Raw genomic sequence first — 21865 nt, forward strand, 5'->3', positions numbered from 1 at the left:
CGGGCGATCGGGAAGACGCTGAGCAGAGGGCACCGTCGCGTAAAACAACGTGAGTCCGCGGAAACTGCCGGAAGGTGCTTCAGGCCGGATTCGAACCGGCGATGCCATTCTTAAAGTGCTATGTAGTACAGCGCTGCCTTTCCCATGTGTGCTACGGAGACGCTGATTAATGCAGTGCTCATTTTACATGATTAGAGTCTCGTGACTGCCGGCTACTGCGTGCGTGCGTGCGTAGGTCAAAGTCCGCTGATCGCGCATTCCCCTATTTTGTAAAATTATTTTTTACTCCTCTGGGTGTTGCAATGGATATCAATGATTCATATGATTGCCCTCAGTAAAAAAACACAAGAAACAGGACGCAAACAGTTACAAACACTCAGGTTCTCTGCTTCATAAGATGTCGCGGGCGATCGGGAAGACGCTGAGCAGAGGGCACCGTCGCGTAAAACAACGTGAGTCCGCGGAAACTGCCAGACGGTGCTTCAGGCCGGATTCGAACCTGCGACGCCATTCTTAAAGTGCTATGTAGCACAGCGCTGCCTTTCCCATGTGTGCTGCGGAGACGCTGATTAATGCAGTGCTCATTATACATGATTAGAGTCTCGTAACTGCCGGCTACTGCCTGCGTGCGTGCGTAGGTCAAAGTCCGCTGATCGGGGCATTCCCCTATTTTGTAAAATTATTTTTTACTCCTCTGGGTGTTGCAATGGATATCAATGATTCATATGATTGCCCTCAGTAAAAAAGCACAAGAAACAGGACGCAAACAGTTACAAACTCTGCTTCATAAGATGTCGCGGGCGATCGGGAAGACGCTGAGCAGAGGGCACGTCGCGTAAAACAACGCGAGACCGCGGAAATGGCCGGACGGTGCTTCAGGCCTTATTCGAACCTGCAATGCCATTCTTAACGTGCTATGTAGCACAGAGCTGCCTTTCCCATGTGTGCCACGGAGACGCTGATTAATGCAGTGCTCATTATACATGATTAGAGTCTCGTGACTGCCGGCTACTGCGTGCGTGCGTAGCTCAAAGTCCGCTGATCGCGGCATTCCCCTATTTTGTAAAATTATTTTTTACTCCTCTGGGTGTTGCAATGGATATCAATGATTCATATGATTGCCCTCAGTAAAAAAACACAAGAAACAGGACGCAAACAGTTACAAACACTCAGGTTCTCTGCTTCATAAGATGTCGCGGGCGATCGGGAAGACGCTGAGCAGAGGGCACCGTCGCGTAAAACAACGTGAGTCCGCGGAAACTGCCGGACGGTGCTTCAGGCCGGATTCGAACCGGCGGTGGCATTCTTAAAGTGCTATGTAGCACAGCGCTGCCTTTCCCATGTGTGCTACGGAGACGCTGATTAATGCAGTGCTCATTATACATGATTAGAGTCTCGTGACTGCCGGCTACTGCGTGCGTGCGTGCGTAGGTCAAAGTCCGCTGATCGCGGCATTCCCCTATTTTGTAAAATTATTTTTTACTCCTCTGGGTGTTGCAATGGATATCAATGATTCATATGATTGCCCTCAGTAAAAAAACACAAGAAACAGGACGCAAACAGTTACAAACACTCAGGTTCTCTGCTTCATAAGATGTCGCGGGCGATCGGGAAGACGCTGAGCAGAGGGCACCGTCGCGTAAAACAACTTGAGTCCGCGGAAACTGCCGGACGGTGCTTCAGGCCGGATTCGAACCTGCGATGCCATTCTTAAAGTGCTATGTAGCACAGCGCTGCCTTTCCCATGTGTGCTGCGGAGACGCTGATTAATGCAGTGCTCATTATACATGATTAGAGTCTCGTGACTGCCGGCTACTGCCTGCGTGCGTGCGTAGTTCAAAGTCCGCTGATCGGGGCATTCCCCTATTTTGTAAAATTATTTTTTACTCCTCTGGGTGTTGCAATGGATATCAATGATTCATATGATTGCCCTCAGTAAAAAAGCACAAGAAACAGGACGCAAACAGTTACAAACTCTGCTTCATAAGATGTCGCGGGCGATCGGGAAGATGCTGAGCAGAGGGCACGTCGCGTAAAACAACGCGAGACCGCGGAAATGGCCGGACGGTGCTTCAGGCCTTATTCGAACCTGCAATGCCATTCTTAACGTGCTATGTAGCACAGAGCTGCCTTTCCCATGTGTGCCACGGAGACGCTGATTAATGCAGTGCTCATTATACATGATTAGAGTCTCGTGACTGCCGGCTACTGCGTGCGTGCGTAGCTCAAAGTCCGCTGATCGCGGCATTCCCCTATTTTGTAAAATTATTTTTTACTCCTCTGGGTGTTGCAATGGATATCAATGATTCATATGATTGCCCTCAGTAAAAAAACACAAGAAACAGGACGCAAACAGTTACAAACACTCAGGTTCTCTGCTTCATAAGATGTCGCGGGCGATCGGGAAGACGCTGAGCAGAGGGCACCGTCGCGTAAAACAACGTGAGTCCGCGGAAACTGCCGGACGGTGCTTCAGGCCGGATTCGAACCGGCGATGCCATTCTTAAAGTGCTATGTAGCACAGCGCTGCCTTTCCCATGTGTGCTACGGAGACGCTGATTAATGCAGTGCTCATTATACATGATTAGAGTCTCGTGACTGCCGGCTACTGCGTGCGTGCGTGCGTAGGTCAAAGTCCGCTGATCGCGGCATTCCCCTATTTTGTAAAATTATTTTTTACTCCTCTGGGTGTTGCAATGGATATCAATGATTCATATGATTGCCCTCAGTAAAAAAACACAAGAAACAGGACGCAAACAGTTACAAACACTCAGGTTCTCTGCTTCATAAGATGTCGCGGGCGATCGGGAAGACGCTGAGCAGAGGGCACCGTCGCGTAAAACAACGTGAGTCCGCGGAAACTGCCGGACGGTGCTTCAGGCCGGATTCGAACCGGCGATGCCATTCTTAAAGTGCTATGTAGCACAGCGCTGCCTTTCCCATGTGTGCTACGGAGACGCTGATTAATGCAGTGCTCATTATACATGATTAGAGTCTCGTGACTGCCGGCTACTGCGTGCATGCGTGCGTAGGTCAAAGTCCGCTGATCGCGGCATTCCCCTATTTTGTAAAATAATTTTTTACTCCTCTGGGTGTTGCAATGGATATCAATGATTCATATGATTGCCCTCAGTAAAAAAACACAAGAAACAGGACGCAAACAGTTACAAACACTCAGGTTCTCTGCTTCATAAGATGTCGCGGGCGATCGGGAAGACGCTGAGCAGAGGGCACCGTCGCGTAAAACAACGTGAGTCCGCGGAAACTGCCGGACGGTGCTTCAGGCCGGATTCGAACCTGCGATGCCATTCTTAAAGTGCTATGTAGCACAGCGCTGCCTTTCCCATGTGTGCTGCGGAGACGCTGATTAATGCAGTGCTCATTATACATGATTAGAGTCTCGTGACTGCCGGCTACTGCCTGCGTGCGTGCGTAGTTCAAAGTCCGCTGATCGGGGCATTCCCCTATTTTGTAAAATTATTTTTTACTCCTCTGGGTGTTGCAATGGATATCAATGATTCATATGATTGCCCTCAGTAAAAAAGCACAAGAAACAGGACGCAAACAGTTACAAACTCTGCTTCATAAGATGTCGCGGGCGATCGGGAAGATGCTGAGCAGAGGGCACGTCGCGTAAAACAACGCGAGACCGCGGAAATGGCCGGACGGTGCTTCAGGCCTTATTCGAACCTGCAATGCCATTCTTAACGTGCTATGTAGCACAGAGCTGCCTTTCCCATGTGTGCCACGGAGACGCTGATTAATGCAGTGCTCATTATACATGATTAGAGTCTCGTGACTGCCGGCTACTGCGTGCGTGCGTAGCTCAAAGTCCGCTGATCGCGGCATTCCCCTATTTTGTAAAATTATTTTTTACTCCTCTGGGTGTTGCAATGGATATCAATGATTCATATGATTGCCCTCAGTAAAAAAACACAAGAAACAGGACGCAAACAGTTACAAACACTCAGGTTCTCTGCTTCATAAGATGTCGCGGGCGATCGGGAAGACGCTGAGCAGAGGGCACCGTCGCGTAAAACAACGTGAGTCCGCGGAAACTGCCGGACGGTGCTTCAGGCCGGATTCGAACCGGCGATGCCATTCTTAAAGTGCTATGTAGCACAGCGCTGCCTTTCCCATGTGTGCTACGGAGACGCTGATTAATGCAGTGCTCATTATACATGATTAGAGTCTCGTGACTGCCGGCTACTGCGTGCGTGCGTGCGTAGGTCAAAGTCCGCTGATCGCGGCATTCCCCTATTTTGTAAAATTATTTTTTACTCCTCTGGGTGTTGCAATGGATATCAATGATTCATATGATTGCCCTCAGTAAAAAAACACAAGAAACAGGACGCAAACAGTTACAAACACTCAGGTTCTCTGCTTCATAAGATGTCGCGGGCGATCGGGAAGACGCTGAGCAGAGGGCACCGTCGCGTAAAACAACGTGAGTCCGCGGAAACTGCCGGACGGTGCTTCAGGCCGGATTCGAACCAGCGATGCCATTCTTAAAGTGCTATGTAGCACAGCGCTGCCTTTCCCATGTGTGCTACGGAGACGCTGATTAATGCAGTGCTCATTATACATGATTAGAGTCTCGTGACTGCCGGCTACTGCCTGCGTGCGTGCGTAGGTCAAAGTCCGCTGATCGGGGCATTCCCCTATTTTGTAAAATTATTTTTTACTCCTCTGGGTGTTGCAATGGATATCAATGATTCATATGATTGCCCTCAGTAAAAAAATACAAGAAACAGGACGCAATCAGTTACAAACACTCAGGTTCTCTGCTTCATAAGATGTCGCGGGCGATCGGGAAGACGCTGAGCAGAGGGCACCGTCGCGTAAAACAACGTGAGACAGCGGAATCGGTGCTTCAGGCCGGATTCGAACCGGCGATGCTATTCTTAAAGTGCTATGTAGCACAGCGCTGCGTTTCCCATGTGTGCTACGGAGACGCTGATTAATGCAGTGCTCATTATACATGATTAGAGTCTCGTGACTGCCGGCTACTGCGTGCGTGCGTGCATAGGTCAAAGTCCGCTGATCGCGACATTCCCCTATTTTGTAAAATTATTTTTTACTCCTCTGGGTGTTGCAATGGATATCAATGATTCATATGATTGCCCTCAGTAAAAAAACACAAGAAACAGGACGCAAACACTCAGGTTCTCTGCTTCATAAGATGTCGCGGGCGATCGGGAAGACTGAGCAGAAGGCACCGTCGCGTAAAACTACGTGAGTCCGCGGAAACTGCCGGACGGTGCTTCAGGCCGGATTCGAACCGGCGATGCCATTCTTAAAGTGCTATGCAGCACAGCGCTGCCTTTCCCATGTGTGCTACGGAGACGCTGATTAATGCAGTGCTCATTATACATGATTAGACTCTCGTGACTGCCGGCTACTGCGTGCTTGCGTGCATAGCTCAAAGTCCGCTGATCGCGGCATTCCCCTATTTTTTAAAATTATTTTTTACTCCTCTGGGTGTTGCAATGGATATCAATGATTCATATGATTGCCCTCAGTAAAAAAACACAAGAAACAGGACGCAAACACTCAGGTTCTCTGCTTCATAAGATGTCGCGGGCGATCGGGAAGACGCTGAGCAGAGGGCACCGTCGCGTAAAACAACGTGAGTCCGCGGAAACTGCCGGACGTTGCTTCAGGCCGGATTCGAACCTGCGATGCCATTCTTAAAGTGCTATGTAGCACAGCGCTGCCTTTCCCATGTGTGCTACGGAGACGCTGATTAATGCAGTGCTCATTATACATTATTAGAGTCTCGTGACTGCCGGCTACTGCGTGCGTAGGTCAAAGTCCGCTGATCGCGGCATTCCCCTATTTTGTAAAATTATTTTTTACTCCTCTGGGTGTTGCAATGGATATCAATGATTCATATGATTGCCCTCAGTAAAAAAACACAAGAAACAGGACGCAAACAGTTACAAACACTCAGGTTCTCTGCTTCATAAGATGTCGCGGGCGATCGGGAAGACGCTGAGCAGAGGGCACCGTCGCGTAAAACAACGTGAGACCGCTGAAACAGCGGGAAGGTGCTTCAGGCCGGATTCGAACCTGCGATGACATTGTTAAAGTGCTATGTAGCACAGCGCTGCCTTTCCCATGTGTGCTACGGAGACGCTGATTAATGCAGTGCTCATTATACATGATTAGAGTCTCGTGACTGCCGGCTACTGCGTGCGTGCGTGCGTAGCTCAAAGTCCGCTGATCGCGGCATTCCCCTATTTTGTAAAATTATTTTTTACTCCTCTGGGTGTTGCAATGGATATCAATGATTCATATGATTGCCCTCAGTAAAAAAACACAAGAAACAGGACGCAAAGAGTTACAAACACTCAGGTTCTCTGCTTCATAAGATGTCGCGGGCGATCGGGAAGACGCTGAGCAGAGGGCACCGTCGCGTAAAACAACGTGAGTCCGCGGAAACTGCCGGACGGTGCTTCAGGCCGGATTCGAACCTGCGATGCCATTCTTAAAGTGCTATGTAGCACAGCGCTGCCTTTCCCATGTGTGCCGCGGAGACGCTGATTAATGCAGTGCTCATTATACATGATTAGAGTCTCGTGACTGCCGGCTACTGCCTGCGTCAGGGGCGATTCTAGACCTAGAGCTTTGCTGGGGCACAGGCCCCCAACTCCCAATACATAAAAAAAAATAATAATAACTGTGCGCGCAATATGAATAAATGGCTTGCCTGATTTGGACCATCACATATCTCCCCTAGGTCACAGACATCCTCCTCTATACTCTGAATAGTTTTACGCCTAGCCCCCATCATGTCCTCATCCGTTTCTTGCCTGTCTCTCCTCCTCCTCCTGCCTGGTATTGGACTGCCCAGCCTGTGCTCTTTCTCCCCTCTCTTCTCCCTCTCTTCGACATTCTCTTCCTCCTCCTCCTCCAGCACTCTCTCCCTCAATTGTTGTAGCAGCCACTATCCAGCAACATCCAAACACATAGGCATAAGTAGGCCTATACTCACATGCATTAATTTAATAGGCTTTCCTACTAACACAAGGGAAGCTTATTTTTAGTCAAAAGTGAGATATGCTTCCCTCCCAGGCAAGGGTCCTATATACATCCTGGCAATACTGCAGTTCTTTGTAGCTTAAATAGCCTACTAAAGCCTTCATACTGACTTTTGGTGATAATTTGCAAATGTAGCCTATAATAATCTACACAGATGGCTATTCTGATTCTGTGTATATTATTATAGGCTACATTTGCAAATGCAGCAAACTTATTTAAGTTTGCCATTAAACCATTGATCAAATCACAGCACTGGCTATTACCAGCATAAATGTTAATGTTACCGTTAATGTGGGCAAAATTATCATACCTCCCTCATCCTCCTCACTGTTCCTCTCCCTCTGTTCAGGAAGAATTTTCTGATGTCCATCTCTAAATAGTCAGAAGGCTGTGTTTAGTTTTACAGTAGGACAGCTTCACAAACAATATAGGCTACTTTTACAGGAGTCTCTACAGTATACGTATAAATCCTTATTAATTGTCCGCATGTGTGCATGCAGCCTACGCATGGCGTGAGTGTGTGTGTGAGGGAGAGAGCACAAGCTGGTAAACTGTTGCTAAATTTAGGCTACAATGACGCTAATCATTGAAAAACAGATGCTAGTTATGTTATGTTATCCTAACACTCTCTAACAGCGATCAACTTGTAATTTTTTCTGTCAAACAAGTTGTGAATTTGTTGTAACATTAAACAGGGGACGACTTACTCTATGCTCAAAGTGATTCCACAATCCACAGTGTATGTGTGTGCAGTACAACGAAACACTCGGAAGAATCATGTGAACGATTTTCATTGGTTGTTGCGTTCAATCTTAGCCAGCTACAGAGGTGCTATTTCCTGATTGGCTATTATGGCCCCTTTCTTTATTCCTTGTTTTTTTTTATTATTGGCTGGTAAGTGACATACTCGAGCCATGATTAAAGCAGGCACGGAGATGCGCTCATGAATGCCGTTTCCAGCTAGAGCCGCGCTAGAATTTTACTGGGGCACTGGAGACTTTTACTAAGGCACGTGCCCCAGTGAATAAGGTCTAGTGACGCCCCTGGCCTGCGTGCGTGCGTAGGTCAAAGTCCGCTGATCGGGGCATTCCCCTATTTTGTAAAATTATTTTTTACTCCTCTGGGTGTTGCAATGGATATCAATGATTCATATGATTGCCCTCAGTAAAAAAGCACAAGAAACAGGACGCAAACAGTTACAAACTCTGCTTCATAAGATGTCGCGGGCGATCGGGAAGACGCTGAGCAGAGGGCACGTCGCGTAAAACAACGCGAGACCGCGGAAATGGCCGGACGGTGCTTCAGGCCTTATTCGAACCTGCAATGCCATTCTTAACGTGCTATGTAGCACAGAGCTGCCTTTCCCATGTGTGCCACGGAGACGCTGATTAATGCAGTGCTCATTATACATGATTAGAGTCTCGTGACTGCCGGCTACTGCGTGCGTGCGTAGCTCAAAGTCCGCTGATCGCGGCATTCCCCTATTTTGTAAAATTATTTTTTACTCCTCTGGGTGTTGCAATGGATATCAATGATTCATATGATTGCCCTCAGTAAAAAAACACAAGAAACAGGACGCAGACAGTTACAAAGACTCAGGTTCTCTGCTTCATAAGATGTCGTGGGCGATCGGGAAGACGCTGAGCAGAGGGCACCGTCGCGTAAAACAACGTGAGTGCACGGAAAATGCCGGACGGTGCTTCAGGCCGGATTCGAACCGGCGATGCCATTCTTAAAGTGCTATGTAGCACAGCGCTGCCTTTCCCAAGTGTGCTACGGAGACGCTGATTAATGCAGTACTCATTATACATGATTAGAGTCTCGTGACTGCCGGCTACTGCGTGCGTGCGTGCGTAGGTCAAAGTCCGCTGATCGCGGCATTCCCCTATTTTGTAAAATTATTTTTTACTCCTCTGGGTGTTGCAATGGATATCAATGATTCATATGATTGCCCTCAGTAAAAAAACACAAGAAACAGGACGCAAACAGTTACAAACACTCAGGTTCTCTGCTTCATAAGATGTCGCGGGCGATCGGGAAGACGCTGAGCAGAGGGCACCGTCGCGTAAAACAACGTGAGTCCGCGGAAACTGCCGGACGGTGCTTCAGGCCGGATTCGAACCAGCGATGCCATTCTAAAAGTGCTATGTAGCACAGCGCTGCCTTTCCCATGTGTGCTACGGAGACGCTGATTAATGCAGTGCTCATTATACATGATTAGAGTCTCGTGACTGCCGGCTACTGCCTGCGTGCGTGCGTAGGTCAAAGTCCGCTGATCGGGGCATTCCCCTATTTTGTAAAATTATTTTTTACTCCTCTGGGTGTTGCAATGGATATCAATGATTCATATGATTGCCCTCAGTAAAAAAATACAAGAAACAGGACGCAATCAGTTACAAACACTCAGGTTCTCTGCTTCATAAGATGTCGCGGGCGATCGGGAAGACGCTGAGCAGAGGGCACCGTCGCGTAAAACAACGTGAGACAGCGGAATCGGTGCTTCAGGCCGGATTCGAACCGGCGATGCTATTCTTAAAGTGCTATGTAGCACAGCGCTGCCTTTCCCATGTGTGCTGCGGAGACGCTGATTAATGCAGTGCTCATTATACATGATTAGAGTCTCGTGACTGCCGGCTACTGCGTGCGTGCGTGCATAGGTCAAAGTCCGCTGATCGCGACATTCCCCTATTTTGTAAAATTATTTTTTACTCCTCTGGGTGTTGCAATGGATATCAATGATTCATATGATTGCCCTCAGTAAAAAAACACAAGAAACAGGACGCAAACACTCAGGTTCTCTGCTTCATAAGATGTCGCGGGCGATCGGGAAGACTGAGCAGAAGGCACCGTCGCGTAAAACTACGTGAGTCCGCGGAAACTGCCGGACGGTGCTTCAGGCCGGATTCGAACCGGCGATGCCATTCTTAAAGTGCTATGCAGCACAGCGCTGCCTTTCCCATGTGTGCTACGGAGACGCTGATTAATGCAGTGCTCATTATACATGATTAGACTCTCGTGACTGCCGGCTACTGCGTGCCTGCGTGCATAGCTCAAAGTCCGCTGATCGCGGCATTCCCCTATTTTGTAAAATTATTTTTTACTCCTCTGGGTGTTGCAATGGATATCAATGATTCATATGATTGCCCTCAGTAAAAAAACACAAGAAACAGGACGCAAACACTCAGGTTCTCTGCTTCATAAGATGTCGCGGGCGATCGGGAAGACGCTGAGCAGAGGGCACCGTCGCGTAAAACAACGTGAGTCCGCGGAAACTGCCGGACGTTGCTTCAGGCCGGATTCGAACCGGCGATGCCATTCTTAAAGTGCTATGTAGCACAGCGCTGCCTTTCCCATGTGTGCTACGGAGACGCTGATTAATGCAGTGCTCATTATACATTATTAGAGTCTCGTGACTGCCGGCTACTGCGTGCGTAGGTCAAAGTCCGCTGATCGCGGCATTCCCCTATTTTGTAAAATTATTTTTTACTCCTCTGGGTGTTGCAATGGATATCAATGATTCATATGATTGCCCTCAGTAAAAAAACACAAGAAACAGGACGCAAACAGTTACAAACACTCAGGTTCTCTGCTTCATAAGATGTCGCGGGCGATCGGGAAGACGCTGAGCAGAGGGCACCGTCGCGTAAAACAACGTGAGACCGCTGAAACAGCGGGAAGGTGCTTCAGGCCGGATTCGAACCTGCGATGACATTGTTAAAGTGCTATGTAGCACAGCGCTGCCTTTCCCATGTGTGCTACGGAGACGCTGATTAATGCAGTGCTCATTATACATGATTAGAGTCTCGTGACTGCCGGCTACTGCGTGCGTGCGTGCGTAGCTCAAAGTCCGCTGATCGCGGCATTCCCCTATTTTGTAAAATTATTTTTTACTCCTCTGGGTGTTGCAATGGATATCAATGATTCATATGATTGCCCTCAGTAAAAAAACACAAGAAACAGGACGCAAACAGTTACAAACACTCAGGTTCTCTGCTTCATAAGATGTCGCGGGCGATCGGGAAGACGCTGAGCAGAGGGCACCGTCGCGTAAAACAACGTGAGTCCGCGGAAACTGCCGGACGGTGCTTCAGGCCGGATTCGAACCGGCGATGCCATTCTTAAAGTGCTATGTAGCACAGCGCTGCCTTTCCCATGTGTGCTACGGAGACGCTGATTAATGCAGTGCTCATTATACATGATTAGAGTCTCGTGACTGCCGGCTACTGCGTGCGTGCGTGCGTAGGTCAAAGTCCGCTGATCGCGGCATTCCCCTATTTTGTAAAATTATTTTTTACTCCTCTGGGTGTTGCAATGGATATCAATGATTCATATGATTGCCCTCAGTAAAAAAGCACAAGAAACAGGACGCAAACAGTTACAAACTCTGCTTCATAAGATGTCGCGGGCGATCGGGAAGACGCTGAGCAGAGGGCACGTCGCGTAAAACAACGCGAGACCGCGGAAATGGCCGGACGGTGCTTCAGGCCTTATTCGAACCTGCAATGCCATTCTTAACGTGCTATGTAGCACAGAGCTGCCTTTCCCATGTGTGCCACGGAGACGCTGATTAATGCAGTGCTCATTATACATGATTAGAGTCTCGTGACTGCCGGCTACTGCGTGCGTGCGTAGCTCAAAGTCCGCTGATCGCGGCATTCCCCTATTTTGTAAAATTATTTTTTACTCCTCTGGGTGTTGCAATGGATATCAATGATTCATATGATTGCCCTCAGTAAAAAAACACAAGAAACAGGACGCAAACAGTTACAAACACTCAGGTTCTCTGCTTCATAAGATGTCGCGGGCGATCGGGAAGACGCTGAGCAGAGGGCACCGTCGCGTAAAACAACGTGAGTCCGCGGAAACTGCCGGACGGTGCTTCAGGCCGGATTCGAACCGGCGATGCCATTCTTAAAGTGCTATGTAGCACAGCGCTGCCTTTCCCATGTGTGCTACGGAGACGCTGATTAATGCAGTGCTCATTATACATGATTAGAGTCTCGTGACTGCCGGCTACTGCGTGCGTGCGTGCGTAGGTCAAAGTCCGCTGATCGATCGCGGCATTCCCCTATTTTGTAAAATTATTTTTTACTCCTCTGGGTGTTGCAATGGATATCAATGATTCATATGATTGCCCTCAGTAAAAAAACACAAGAAACAGGACGCAAAGAGTTACAAACACTCAGGTTCTCTGCTTCATAAGATGTCGCGGGCGATCGGGAAGACGCTGAGCAGAGGGCACCGTCGCGTATAACAACGTGAGTCCGCGGAAACTGCCGGACGGTGCTTCATGCCGGATTCGAACCGGCGATGCCATTCTTAAAGTGCTATGTAGCACAGCGCTGCCTTTCCCATGTGTGCTACGGAGACGCTGATTAATGCAGTGCTCATTATACATTATTAGAGTCTCGTGACTGCCGGCTACTGCGTGCGTAGGTCAAAGTCCGCTGATCGCGGCATTCCCCTATTTTGTAAAATTATTTTTTACTCCTCTGGGTGTTGCAATGGATATCAATGATTCATATGATTGCCCTCAGTAAAAAAACACAAGAAACAGGACGCAAACAGTTACAAACACTCAGGTTCTCTGCTTCATAAGATGTCGCGGGCGATCGGGAAGACGCTGAGCAGAGGGCACCGTCGCGTAAAACAACGTGAGACCGCTGAAACAGCGGGAAGGTGCTTCAGGCCGGATTCGAACCTGCGATGACATTGTTAAAGTGCTATGTAGCACAGCGCTGCCTTTCCCATGTGTGCTACGGAGACGCTGATTAATGCAGTGCTCATTATACATGATTAGAGTCTCGTGACTGCCGGCTACTGCCTGCGTGCGTGCGTAGGTCAAAGTCCGCTGATCGCAACATTCCCCTATTTTGTAAAATTATTTTTTACTCCTCTGGGTGTTGCAATGGATATCAATGATTCATATGATTGCCCTCAGTAAAAAAACACAAGAAACAGGACGCAAACAGTTACAAACACTCAGGTTCTCTGCTTCATAAGATGTCGCGGGCGATCGGGAAGACGCTGAGCAGAGGGCACCGTCGCGTATAACAACGTGAGTCCGCGGAAACTGCCGGACGGTGCTTCAGGCCGGATTCGAACCGGCGATGCCATTCTTAAAGTGCTATGTAGCACAGCGCTGCCTTTCCCATGTGTGCTGCGGAGACGCTGATAAATGCAGTGCTCATTATACATGATTAGAGTCTCGTGACTGCCGGCTACTGCCTGCGTGCGTGCGTAGTTCAAAGTCCGCTGATCGGGGCATTCCCCTATTTTGTAAAATTATTTTTTACTCCTCTGGGTGTTGCAATGGATATCAATGATTCATATGATTGCCCTCAGTAAAAAAGCACAAGAAACAGGACGCAAACAGTTACAAACTCTGCTTCATAAGATGTCGCGGGCGATCGGGAAGATGCTGAGCAGAGGGCACGTCGCGTAAAACAACGCGAGACCGCGGAAATGGCCGGACGGTGCTTCAGGCCTTATTCGAACCTGCAATGCCATTCTTAACGTGCTATGTAGCACAGAGCTGCCTTTCCCATGTGTGCCACGGAGACGCTGATTAATGCAGTGCTCATTATACATGATTAGAGTCTCGTGACTGCCGGCTACTGCGTGCGTGCGTAGCTCAAAGTCCGCTGATCGCGGCATTCCCCTATTTTGTAAAATTATTTTTTACTCCTCTGGGTGTTGCAATGGATATCAATGATTCATATGATTGCCCTCAGTAAAAAAACACAAGAAACAGGACGCAAAGAGTTACAAACACTCAGGTTCTCTGCTTCATAAGATGTCGCGGGCGATCGGGAAGACGCTGAGCAGAGGGCACCGTCGCGTATAACAACGTGAGTCCGCGGAAACTGCCGGACGGTGCTTCATGCCGGATTCGAACCGGCGATGCCATTCTTAAAGTGCTATGTAGCACAGCGCTGCCTTTCCCATGTGTGCTACGGAGACGCTGATTAATGCAGTGCTCATTATACATTATTAGAGTCTCGTGACTGCCGGCTACTGCGTGCGTAGGTCAAAGTCCGCTGATCGCGGCATTCCCCTATTTTGTAAAATTATTTTTTACTCCTCTGGGTGTTGCAATGGATATCAATGATTCATATGATTGCCCTCAGTAAAAAAACACAAGAAACAGGACGCAAACAGTTACAAACACTCAGGTTCTCTGCTTCATAAGATGTCGCGGGCGATCGGGAAGACGCTGAGCAGAGGGCACCGTCGCGTAAAACAACGTGAGACCGCTGAAACAGCGGGAAGGTGCTTCAGGCCGGATTCGAACCTGCGATGACATTGTTAAAGTGCTATGTAGCACAGCGCTGCCTTTCCCATGTGTGCTACGGAGACGCTGATTAATGCAGTGCTCATTATACATGATTAGAGTCTCGTGACTGCCGGCTACTGCCTGCGTGCGTGCGTAGGTCAAAGTCCGCTGATCGCGACATTCCCCTATTTTGTAAAATTATTTTTTACTCCTCTGGGTGTTGCAATGGATATCAATGATTCATATGATTGCCCTCAGTAAAAAAACACAAGAAACAGGACGCAAACAGTTACAAACACTCAGGTTCTCTGCTTCATAAGATGTCGCGGGCGATCGGGAAGACGCTGAGCAGAGGGCACCGTCGCGTATAACAACGTGAGTCCGCGGAAACTGCCGGACGGTGCTTCAGGCCGGATTCGAACCGGCGATGCCATTCTTAAAGTGCTATGTAGCACAGCGCTGCCTTTCCCATGTGTGCTACGGAGACGCTGATTAATGCAGTGCTCATTATACATTATTAGAGTCTCGTGACTGCCGGCTACTGCGTGCGTAGGTCAAAGTCCGCTGATCGCGGCATTCCCCTATTTTGTAAAATTATTTTTTACTCCTCTGGGTGTTGCAATGGAAATCAATGATTCATATGATTGCCCTCAGTAAAAAAACACAAGAAACAGGACGCAAACAGTTACAAACACTCAGGTTCTCTGCTTCATAAGATGTCGCGGGCGATCGGGAAGACGCTGAGCAGAGGGCACCGTCGCGTAAAACAACGTGAGACCGCTGAAACAGCGGGAAGGTGCTTCAGGCCGGATTCGAACCTGCGATGACATTGTTAAAGTGCTATGTAGCACAGCGCTGCCTTTCCCATGTGTGCTACGGAGACGCTGATTAATGCAGTGCTCATTATACATGATTAGAGTCTCGTGACTGCCGGCTACTGCCTGCGTGCGTGCGTAGGTCAAAGTCCGCTGATCGCGACATTCCCCTATTTTGTAAAATTATTTTTTACTCCTCTGGGTGTTGCAATGGATATCAATGATTCATATGATTGCCCTCAGTAAAAAAACACAAGAAACAGGACGCAAACACTCAGGTTCTCTGCTTCATAAGATGTCGCGGGCGATCGGGAAGACTGAGCAGAAGGCACCATCGCGTAAAACTACGTGAGTCCGCGGAAACTGCCGGACGGTGCTTCAGGCCGGATTCGAACCGGCGATGCCATTCTTAAAGTGCTATGTAGCACAGCGCTGCCTTTCCCATGTGTGCTACGGAGACGCTGATTAATGCAGTGCTCATTATACATGATTAGACTCTCGTGACTGCCGGCTACTGCGTGCGTGCGTGCGTAGCTCAAAGTCCGCTGATCGCGGCATTCCCCTATTTTGTAAAATTATTTTTTACTCCTCTGGGTGTTGCAATGGATATCAATGATTCATATGATTGCCCTCAGTAAAAAAACACAAGAAACAGGACGCAAACAGTTACAAACACTCAGGTTCTCTGCTTCATAAGATGTCGCGGGCGATCGGGAAGACGCTGAGCAGAGGGCACCGTCGCGTAAAACAACGTGAGTCCGCGGAAACTGCCGGAAGGTGCTTCAGGCCGGATTCGAACCGGCGATGCCATTCTTAAAGTGCTATGTAGTACAGCGCTGCCTTTCCCATGTGTGCTACGGAGACGCTGATTAACGCAGTGCTCATTTTACATGATTAGAGTCTCGTGACTGCCGGCTACTGCGTGCGTGCGTGCGTAGGTCAAAGTCCGCTGATCGCGGCATTCCCCTATTTTGTAAAATTATTTTTTACTCCTCTGGGTGTTGCAATGGATATCAATGATTCATATGATTGCCCTCAGTAAAAAAACACAAGAAACAGGACGCAAACAGTTACAAACACTCAGGTTCTCTGCTTCATAAGATGTCGCGGGCGATCGGGAAGACGCTGAGCAGAGGGCACCGTCGCGTAAAACAACGTGAGTCCGCGGAAACTGCCGGACGGTGCTTCAGGCCGGATTCGAACCTGCGATGCCATTCTTAAAGTGCTATGTAGCACAGCGCTGCCTTTCCCATGTGTGCTGCGGAGACGCTGATTAATGCAGTGCTCATTATACATGATTAGAGTCTCGTGACTGCCGGCTACTGCCTGCGTGCGTGCGTAGGTCAAAGTCCGCTGATCGGGGCATTCCCCTATTTTGTAAAATTATTTTTTACTCCTCTGGGTGTTGCAATGGATATCAATGATTCATATGATTGCCCTCAGTAAAAAAGCACAAGAAACAGGACGCAAACAGTTACAAACTCTGCTTCATAAGATGTCGCGGGCGATCGGGAAGACGCTGAGCAGAGGGCACGTCGCGTAAAACAACGCGAGACCGCGGAAATGGCCGGACGGTGCTTCAGGCCTTATTCGAACCTGCAATGCCATTCTTAACGTGCTATGTAGCACAGAGCTGCCTTTCCCATGTGTGCCACGGAGACGCTGATTAATGCAGTGCTCATTATACATGATTAGAGTCTCGTGACTGCCGGCTACTGCGTGCGTGCGTAGCTCAAAGTCCGCTGATCGCGGCATTCCCCTATTTTGTAAAATTATTTTTTACTCCTCTGGGTGTTGCAATGGATATCAATGATTCATATGATTGCCCTCAGTAAAAAAACACAAGAAACAGGACGCAAACAGTTACAAACACTCAGGTTCTCTGCTTCATAAGATGTCGCGGGCGATCGGGAAGACGCTGAGCAGAGGGCACCGTCGCGTAAAACAACGTGAGACAGCGGAATCGGTGCTTCAGGCCGGATTCGAACCGGCGATGCCATTCTTAAAGTGCTATGCAGCACAGCGCTGCCTTTCCCATGTGTGCTACGGAGACGCTGATTAATGCAGTGCTCATTATACATGATTAGACTCTCGTGACTGCCGGCTACTGCGTGCGTGCGTGCATAGCTCAAAGTCCGCTGATCGCGGCATTCCCCTATTTTGTAAAATTATTTTTTACTCCTCTGGGTGTTGCAATGGATATCAATGATTCATATGATTGCCCTCAGTAAAAAAACACAAGAAACAGGACGCAAACACTCAGGTTCTCTGCTTCATAAGATGTCGCGGGCGATCGGGAAGACGCTGAGCAGAGGGCACCGTCGCGTAAAACAACGTGAGTCCGCGGAAACTGCCGGACGTTGCTTCAGGCCGGATTCGAACCGGCGATGCCATTCTTAAAGTGCTATGTAGCACAGCGCTGCCTTTCCCATGTGTGCTACGGAGACGCTGATTAATGCAGTGCTCATTATACATTATTAGAGTCTCGTGACTGCCGGCTACTGCGTGCGTAGGTCAAAGTCCGCTGATCGCGGCATTCCCCTATTTTGTAAAATTATTTTTTACTCCTCTGGGTGTTGCAATGGATATCAATGATTCATATGATTGCCCTCAGTAAAAAAACACAAGAAACAGGACGCAAACAGTTACAAACACTCAGGTTCTCTGCTTCATAAGATGTCGCGGGCGATCGGGAAGACGCTGAGCAGAGGGCACCGTCGCGTAAAACAACGTGAGACCGCTGAAACAGCGGGAAGGTGCTTCAGGCCGGATTCGAACCTGCGATGACATTGTTAAAGTGCTATGTAGCACAGCGCTGCCTTTCCCATGTGTGCTACGGAGACGCTGATTAATGCAGTGCTCATTATACATGATTAGAGTCTCGTGACTGCCGGCTACTGCGTGCGTGCGTGCGTAGCTCAAAGTCCGCTGATCGCGGCATTCCCCTATTTTGTAAAATTATTTTTTACTCCTCTGGGTGTTGCAATGGATATCAATGATTCATATGATTGCCCTCAGTAAAAAAACACAAGAAACAGGACGCAAAGAGTTACAAACACTCAGGTTCTCTGCTTCATAATATGTCGCGGGCGATCGGGAAGACGCTGAGCAGAGGGCACCGTCGCGTATAACAACGTGAGTCCGCGGAAACTGCCGGACGGTGCTTCATGCCGGATTCGAACCGGTGATGCCATTCTTAAAGTGCTATGTAGCACAGCGCTGCCTTTCCCATGTGTGCTACGGAGACGCTGATTAATGCAGTGCTCATTATACATTATTAGAGTCTCGTGACTGCCGGCTACTGCGTGCGTAGGTCAAAGTCCGCTGATCGCGGCATTCCCCTATTTTGTAAAATTATTTTTTACTCCTCTGGGTGTTGCAATGGATATCAATGATTCATATGATTGCCCTCAGTAAAAAAACACAAGAAACAGGACGCAAACAGTTACAAACACTCAGGTTCTCTGCTTCATAAGATGTCGCGGGCGATCGGGAAGACGCTGAGCAGAGGGCACCGTCGCGTAAAACAACGTGAGACCGCTGAAACAGCGGGAAGGTGCTTCAGGCCGGATTCGAACCTGCGATGACATTGTTAAAGTGCTATGTAGCACAGCGCTGCCTTTCCCATGTGTGCTACGGAGACGCTGATTAATGCAGTGCTCATTATACATGATTAGAGTCTCGTGACTGCCGGCTACTGCCTGCGTGCGTGCGTAGGTCAAAGTCCGCTGATCGCGACATTCCCCTATTTTGTAAAATTATTTTTTACTCCTCTGGGTGTTGCAATGGATATCAATGATTCATATGATTGCCCTCAGTAAAAAAACACAAGAAACAGGACGCAAACAGTTACAAACACTCAGGTTCTCTGCTTCATAAGATGTCGCGGGCGATCGGGAAGACGCTGAGCAGAGGGCACCGTCGCGTAAAACAACGTGAGACCGCTGAAACAGCGGGAAGGTGCTTCAGGCCGGATTCGAACCTGCGATGACATTGTTAAAGTGCTATGTAGCACAGCGCTGCCTTTCCCATGTGTGCTACGGAGACGCTGATTAATGCAGTGCTCATTATACATTATTAGAGTCTCGTGACTGCCGGCTACTGCGTGCGTGCTAGCGTAGCTCAAAGTCCGCTGATCGCGGCATTCCCCTATTTTGTAAAATTATTTTTTACTCCTCTGGGTGTTGCAATGGATATCAATGATTCATATGATTGCCCTCAGTAAAAAAACACAAGAAACAGGGCGCAAACAGTTACAAACACTCAGGTTCTCTGCTTCATAAGATGTCGCGGGCGATCGGGAAGACGCTGAGCAGAGGGCACCGTCGCGTAAAACAACGTGAGACCGCTGAAACAGCAGGAAGGTGCTTCAGGCCGGATTCGAACCTGCGATGACATTGTTAAAGTGCTATGTAGCACAGCGCTGCCTTTCCCATGTGTGCTACGGAGACGCTGATTAATGCAGTGCTCATTATACATGATTAGAGTCTCGTGACTGCCGGCTACTGCGTGCGTGCGTAGCTCAAAGTCCGCTGATCGCGGCATTCCCCTATTTTGTAAAATTATTTTTTACTCCTCTGGGTGTTGCAATGGATATCAATGATTCATATGATTGCCCTCAGTAAAAAAACACAAGAAACAGGACGCAAAGAGTTACAAACACTCAGGTTCTCTGCTTCATAAGATGTCGCGGGCGATCGGGAAGACGCTGAGCAGAGGGCACCGTCGTGTATAACAACGTGAGTCCGCGGAAACTGCCGGACGGTGCTTCATGCCGGATTCGAACCGGCGATGCCATTCTTAAAGTGCTATGTAGCACAGCGCTGCCTTTCCCATGTGTGCTACGGAGACGCTGATTAATGCAGTGCTCATTATACATTATTAGAGTCTCGTGACTGCCGGCTACTGCGTGCGTAGGTCAAAGTCCGCTGATCGCGGCATTCCCCTATTTTGTAAAATTATTTTTTACTCCTCTGGGTGTTGCAATGGATATCAATGATTCATATGATTGCCCTCAGTAAAAAAAAACACAAGAAACAGGACGCAAACAGTTACAAACACTCAGGTTCTCTGCTTCATAAGATGTCGCGGGCGATCGGGAAGACGCTGAGCAGAGGGCACCGTCGCGTAAAACAACGTGAGACCGCTGAAACAGCGGGAAGGTGCTTCCGGCCGGATTCGAACCTGCGATGACATTGTTAAAGTGCTATGTAGCACAGCGCTGCCTTTCCCATGTGTGCTACGGAGACGCTGATTAATGCAGTGCTCATTATACATGATTAGAGTCTCGTGACTGCCGGCTACTGCCTGCGTGCGTGCGTAGGTCAAAGTCCGCTGATCGCGACATTCCCCTATTTTGTAAAATTATTTTTTACTCCTCTGGGTGTTGCAATGGATATCAATGATTCATATGATTGCCCTCAGTAAAAAAACACAAGAAACAGGACGCAAACAGTTACAAACACTCAGGTTCTCTGCTTCATAAGATGTCGCGGGCGATCGGGAAGACGCTGAGCAGAGGGCACCGTCGCGTATAACAACGTGAGTCCGCGGAAACTGCCGGACGGTGCTTCAGGCCGGATTCGAACCGGCGATGCCATTCTTAAAGTGCTATGTAGCACAGCGCTGCCTTTCCCATGTGTGCTACGGAGACGCTGATTAATGCAGTGCTCATTATACATTATTAGAGTCTCGTGACTGCCGGCTACTGCGTGCGTCGGTCAAAGTCCGCTGATCGCGACATTCCCCTATTTTGTAAAATTATTTTTTACTCCTCTGGGTGTTGCAATGGATATCAATGATTCATATGATTGCCCTCAGTAAAAAAACACAAGAAACAGGACGCAAACAGTTACAAACACTCAGGTTCTCTGCTTCATAAGATGTCGCGGGCGATTGGGAAGACGCTGAGCAGAGGGCACCGTCGCGTAAAACAACGTGAGACCGCTGAAACAGCGGGAAGGTGCTTCAGGCCGGATTCGAACCTGCGATGACATTGTTAAAGTGCTATGTAGCACAGCGCTGCCTTTCCCATGTGTGCTACGGAGACGCTGATTAATGCAGTGCTCATTATACATTATTAGAGTCTCGTGACTGCCGGCTACTGCGTGCGTGCTAGCGTAGCTCAAAGTCCGCTGATCGCGGCATTCCCCTATTTTGTAAAATTATTTTTTACTCCTCTGGGTGTTGCAATGGATATCAATGATTCATATGATTGCCCTCAGTAAAAAAACACAAGAAACAGGGCGCAAACAGTTACAAACACTCAGGTTCTCTGCTTCATAAGATGTCGCGGGCGATCGGGAAGACGCTGAGCAGAGGGCACCGTCGCGTAAAACAACGTGAGACCGCTGAAACAGCAGGAAGGTGCTTCAGGCCGGATTCGAACCTGCGATGACATTGTTAAAGTGCTATGTAGCACAGCGCTGCCTTTCCCATGTGTGCTACGGAGACGCTGATTAATGCAGTGCTCATTATACATGATTAGAGTCTCGTGACTGCCGGCTACTGCGTGCGTGCGTAGCTCAAAGTCCGCTGATCGCGGCATTCCCCTATTTTGTAAAATTATTTTTTACTCCTCTGGGTGTTGCAATGGATATCAATGATTCATATGATTGCCCTCAGTAAAAAAACACAAGAAACAGGACGCAAAGAGTTACAAACACTCAGGTTCTCTGCTTCATAAGATGTCGCGGGCGATCGGGAAGACGCTGAGCAGAGGGCACCGTCG

This window comes from Alosa pseudoharengus, unplaced genomic scaffold (genome assembly GCF_046254945.1).
Source record: "Alosa pseudoharengus isolate Yale_2024_CS ecotype anadromous, Long Island Sound unplaced genomic scaffold, YU_APseudo_1.1 YU_APseudo_1.1_scf_20, whole genome shotgun sequence".
Lineage (NCBI taxonomy): Eukaryota > Metazoa > Chordata > Actinopteri > Clupeiformes > Clupeidae > Alosa > Alosa pseudoharengus.